The sequence below is a fragment of the Quercus suber genome, unplaced genomic scaffold, assembly GCF_002906115.3.
Source record: "Quercus suber isolate HL8 unplaced genomic scaffold, Cork oak 2.0 scaffold_518, whole genome shotgun sequence".
In the NCBI taxonomy this organism is placed as follows: Eukaryota; Viridiplantae; Streptophyta; class Magnoliopsida; order Fagales; family Fagaceae; genus Quercus; species Quercus suber.
Genome location: NW_027069967.1, coordinates 465,646 through 472,039, shown reverse-complemented (window position 1 = coordinate 472,039; position 6,394 = coordinate 465,646).

The following is a 6,394-nucleotide window of genomic DNA, read 5'->3' as shown; positions in this document are numbered from 1 at the left end:
GAGTTCTCCTCTATTGGTGTCCCCTCCTTTGAGGTGTTGATTAAAGGTCCCCTTTAGAGCTGAGTTTAAGGGGGTATTTAGCAAATAATCTTAACCAAAATCTGTCCCAACTAGCAATGAATCTTCAAAGAATGAATCCTAAGATTTGGCCCAAAAATGGTATGTTTAGGTTTAAGGTGTTCTTGTTGTTTTTGGTAAGAGCTGCTAGGGAAAGAGCAGCAAAAAAGAAAGGTATTTTGGCAAGAAAAAGATAGTTACTTTAGTTGGTTTTGGTTTTAGACAAATGAAGAAAAATCAATAATATTCAGGCTACTAGGTCAGCTACTACATCTGTTCTGAAAAAGCTATTCTAGCTGTCAGGAAAAGTTGTGATAGCTATCGTGAGACAGCTGTTGCTTTGAGCAGAAGTAGATGAAGTCAGCTGGGTGATATCAGACTGCTGGAGAGGACATTCATCATTTATTTCATAGATTTGGCTGAAAATAATAAGATCTCTTTCAAGGGTATCTTACTATTTTTGGTATAGTAGCTGGTTGCTGGGATTTCAATATTAAATGACTGATGATATCACTTCCAGCCAGGTGTCAAATACTGAATACATTGCTGGGGTTCTACTGGAAGTGTTTCCTTTTTGGGGTATTTGTGTTTTTGGTCCAAGGTTCCATTACAACACGTTTTTAGTAAGTAATAGAAGGGTTGGTTGAAAGTTAATGAAATTTTAGAGATTTAGTAAAGATCTCATTGTGTTGTGACTTAATCTTGGTGAGCAAGAAGAGTATTTAATGCTCTGCTCTAGTAGCTGGCAGAGGAATATATGGTTTGATTGTGGCAGACAGCAGTTGGGTAATAGAGATATTATGAATATTTTATATATTTGGAGATTAAAGATAGCCAATCAGATTAGGCTATGTCTTTGAGTTGGATTTTAGTTGAAAGTAGTAATGTAGTTTATGTAGAATAATATAATGAAGTTTCTAAATTCATATAGCAACAACTGGAGATTGAATGAATAGTTATTTTCTCAACATTTAGATGGCTGGAGATATTGAGTATTTGTCATATGATGAATATTAAGTTTTAGGAAAAGAGCAATGGAGAATTTTATCATCTAAAGTGCTCTGTGATAAGAGATGCTTACTATATGTTACCTGCTACACATGGACTCGACAGAGTTCAAGGAGTTAGAGAAGGCACGCCAAGTAACATGTCTCTTTTATCAACTTTAAACCATTGGAGCTTTACTAAACATACCTATTGGCCATCCAAACCACGACTCCTAAAGTTTCCCCAAAGAAACTTATGAGCTTGGAACATAAGTCGAAGATGAGATGACGTACCTTGGGTTTTGTCGTCGTTTTGTATGAATATGGGCTTTTGTTGAAGAAGCCGCTTTCCATGCATATGAGAGAGGTAATATGGGCCGTGAGTTTTGATTCATTGTGTGAGCCTAATCCATATGTTGATGTTGATGATATCATGGGTTATGATCCCAATTGATGAAAAGGAAATGTGGACCATGACTCTTCCTCTTGAAGTAAGGATCTCACGGGCCATGTGAGCCCAAACCATGTAATTGAATGAAATATGAGCTTATTTTGGAGTTTAAATAGTTTTATCCAAAAAATAATAATATGTTGATGTGGCATGGGTTGCCAATGAAATAGTGCCACATGGGGTGAAAAAAGAGTCCTCAACACCATTTAACCCCTTACATGGAATCACCCATTATAGAGGGTGGGCATTAGTCACAATATCACAACTTGGGTATCAGTCCAATCCCCCTAGATGTCTTACTTATAGTTGTCAAATCGTGAATTGTATCGTGAATCGATTTTTTAATTTTTATTTTTTGTATCGTGTATCGTAAGATACACAACCACCTAATAAAATAATTATAGATATACATATATAAAAGATATATTCATTATAAATTTGAAATATATTCAACTAATGACTAATTTAATCGTTACTTATGTAATAAAATTTAACAAAACTAATTAAATAAATCAAATTAACTTATGTTTATAATATACATGTTCAAATTAATTAAACTCAGAAGTGATAATACATGATATATGAACCAAAATAATAATATATTTTCATCATCTTAGCTAATCAACTCCATCTAAGTCTTTCTCAAAAAAAAAAAAAAAAAAAATCCATCTAAGTCAATGTTATCATCATGTTCTCGTCTTGCAAAATTATTTTTTCATAAATATTCATCTTAGCTAATCAACTCCATCTAAGTCTTTCTCAAAAAAAAAAAAAAAAAAAATCCATCTAAGTCAATGTTATCATCATGTTCTCGTCTTGCAAAATTATTTTTTCATAAATATTTTCTTCATTATTATCAACATTTACTTTTTTTTTTGTTTGTTTTATATTCTAATAATTTTTTCTTGGCATTCTAGCTTTTTAGACTCATAATACTAATAAAAAATAAAAATTAATTATATTTCCATTTAATACATTATTAATAGCATAGAAAATAAATTTGCACATATGAAAGTGAGTTTTATGAGTATAGTTTAAATTTTGTAGGAGAAAGAGAAGGGAGGAAAAAAAACTCATGGACTTGCTATTTTATTAGACTCAATTAAGTTCCCCAATAATTTTGTGTTAAAAAAGTATAACAACTTGTTTAAACCAAATAAAACGACAAATTTTAATCCAAAAAAAAAAAAAAACTCATTTTAAACCTACAGGTCTATGTCTTGTACGATATGTACAATTCACTGATACGATATGATTTATATGATAAACACCTATATATCAGACGATTCATAAGCACTTACGATACGCCTTTACGATACGAAACTTTTTGTATACGATACATACTGACAACTATGGTCTTACTCACCAACCTTCTTGTTAGTGGTTAGGTCAAAAGATCGGCCAAGTTCCTTTCTAACTTCACAAAGCCCAATGACATAACATCATTATCAATAAGTTGCCTCACAATATTGTACACAAAGTCAATAGAGTTAGTAAATAAAGATATATCAATTCATAAATTCCTAAGCAACTCAGCTTTAGATCCTGCATTCACTAAGGCCACTAACTCTGCTTTCACTATAGATCTCATTATGCATGTCTACTTGAATGACCTCCAAGAGACAGCTCCTCCAACTAGTGTGAACTCATCCACTATTGGGCTTCACCTCATTTGTATCAGAGATCCAGTTAGCAACACAATATACTTCTAAAACAACAAGATAACCACATTATGCAAACCAAAATTAGAAATCCCCTTTAAATATCTCAACAACCTAGATATTGCATCACAATACTCAACACTAGGATTATGAGTTTATCTACTCAATCTACCATCATCATATGCAATAATAACATTGGGATCATTTGAATTTCAGAAAGTTTTTGAAATATGTATGTATGGTATTGTAAGAATTGTAGAGAGAAAGAGAGAATTACTAGAGGTAGGTGGATTTGCAAACTTGCAAGGAGTTGCTGGTAGAAGTGTTTTTATGTGGGTGGAAATGGGTGTTTTTTTTTTTTTTTTTTTTAAAAAAAAAAAAAAACTCATTTTAAACCTACAGGTCTATGTCTTGTACGATATGTACAATTCACTGATACGATATGATTTATATGATAAACACCTATATATCAGACGATTCATAAGCACTTACGATACGCCTTTACGATACGAAACTTTTTGTACATGATACATACTGACAACTATGGTCTTACTCACCAACCTTCTTGTTAGTGGTTAGGTCAAAAGATCGGCCAAGTTCCTTTCTAACTTCACAAAGCCTAATGACATAACATCATTATCAATAAGTTGCCTCACAATATTGTATACAAAGTCAATAGAGTTAGTAAATAAAGATATATCAATTCATAAATTCCTAAGCAACTCGGCTTTAGATCCTGCATTCACTAAGGCCACTAACTCTGCTTTCACTATAGATCTCATTATGCATGTCTACTTGGATGACCTCCAAGAGACAGCTCCTCCAACTAGTGTGAACTCATCCACTATTGGGCTTCACCCCATTTGTATCAGAGATCCAGTTAGCAACACAATATACTTCTAAAACAACAAGATAACCACAATATGCAAACCAAAATTAGAAATCCCATTTAAATATCTCAACAACCTAGATATTGCATCACAATACTCAACACTAGGATTATGAGTTTATCTACTCAATCTACCATCATCATATGCAATAATAACATTGGGATCATTTGAATTTCAGAAAGTTTTTGAAATATGTATGTATGGTATTGTAAGAATTGTAGAGAGAAAGAGAGAATTACTAGAGGTAGGTGGATTTGCAAACTTGCAAGGAGTTGCTGGTAGAAGTGTTTTTATGTGGGTGGAAATGGGTGTTTTTTTTTTTTTTTTTTGGAAGTTTGAGGATAAGGAGCATTAATATATAACTTAAAAAGCATGTATTAACCATGGTTAGTGCTTCATCAATGAAATCTTTTCAAAAATTGGAATATTATGTTATTGTTATTAGTGGAAGGAATAATGCATCGATTTCCTCTAAAGTTCAAGAGATAGAAGTGTCTTTTTTCTCATATTTTCTTGTGAAGTGTCATTCCCCCAAATCTCAAGAAATATTTTTATAATTAACCCATAAATTTATCATATTTCTCGAAATCATAAATACAGAGCATGATTTTAGTGTTGAATTTAGACTTAAATTTTAGTAATGCAAGGGAGAATATAAGTCAAGATTTATTTTACTAAAAAAAAAAAAAAGATTCACGATTTATTTGAACCCTTTTGTGAAAAATTCCACTTTAAATCCTATACTTTAGTCTTTAAGAGTGGTAAAAAATTAAATCTTGAACTTTCAAATATAAGAAATTAAACCTTAAACTTGGTAAAAGTGTAGCTCAACTAGTACCTTTAAGAGCAATCACACCACTGCTTCTAAACTACCCACATCAATGGGTGTATAAATGTGCATATTTACACATTTGCTATAGTAAACATGTAAATATACACGATTATTGTAGCTGTGTATACTTTATTTTAGTTTATTCTTTTTTTTCTCTCTCTCTTACCACAACTCTTGTCAAATTCTCTCTCTTCACCCACATCAATGGGTGTATAAATGTGCATATTTACACATTTGCTACAGTAAACATGTAAATATACATGATTATTGTAGCTGTGTATACTTTATTTTAGTTTATTCTTTTTTTTTCTCTCTCTTACCACAACTCTTGTCAAATTCTCTCTCTTCAACCCAACATTCACAGCTCTTGATAGAAGAAGAAGAAGAAGAAGAAGAAGAGGACCAACCACTAACCCAGCAACACCCAACCACCACCACTACTACAACCCAATGCAACCTAGTAACACCCACCACCCACCAAAAACCAAAATCAACCCAAACCCATTCCAAACCCAACTCAAACCTACTAGAAAACCTATCCTAAAACAAACTCAAAATCAACCTAAACTAAAATCAAAATCAAATAAAATACCAAATTCAATGGAAAAATCGTCAAATCTGCCACCATTGTTATTGCTGCCGATATCACCTTGCCTTTGTGTGTGAGTTTTTGAGTTTGGGAGGAAAGGTGGCAAAGAGTTATGGAGGAGGGAGGAAAGACGAGGAGTCAAGAGAAAGATAGAGCGTTGAGAAGAGAGATAAGAATGAAAGAGTCTATTAGTTAATAATAATAATAATAATAATAATAATAATAAAATAAATAAAATAGAGATTATAATAAATAATCTAATGTAAGTGTCTTTTAAAAGTGATTGTGTAAATAGAAAATGTAAGTTTTTATGCTAAAATAAATGGAAAATTTTAGACAAACTAATGTGAATGCTCTAAATGTTTCCAACGGGTTTCTTAAAAAAAAAAAAAAAAAAAACACACATTTCCAATGGAGATATTTATGGTTCAAATCTCCCTCCCCTAGTATTAAAATTTAATTTAGAGTGTTGGTTTAGTTGAATTTGAGTAGATAGTTTTTTTTTTTTCAATCCATCTAACTTTACCTTGATCCATTATATATTATAGGGTAAATATCATTTTCGTCCCTAAACTATCACAAAAGTTCGTTTTTCGTCCCTAAACTTTCAAAAGTTCGTTTTTCGTCCCTAAACTTTCAAAAGTTCGTTTTTTGTCCCTACACTTTTCCAAATGTATTGATTTTCGTCCCTCTCACATCAGCACACTGTCAAAGCCATGTCAGCACTCCGTCAGACGGAATGACAAAAATCAATACGTTTGGAAAAGTTTAGGGACGAAAATAGAACTTTTGAAAGTTTAGAGACGAAAAACGAACTTTTGTGATAGTTCAGGGACGAAAAACGAACTTTTGAAAGTTTAGGGACGAAAAACGAACTTTTGTGATAGTTTAGGGACGAAAATGATATTTTACCCTATATTATATATTC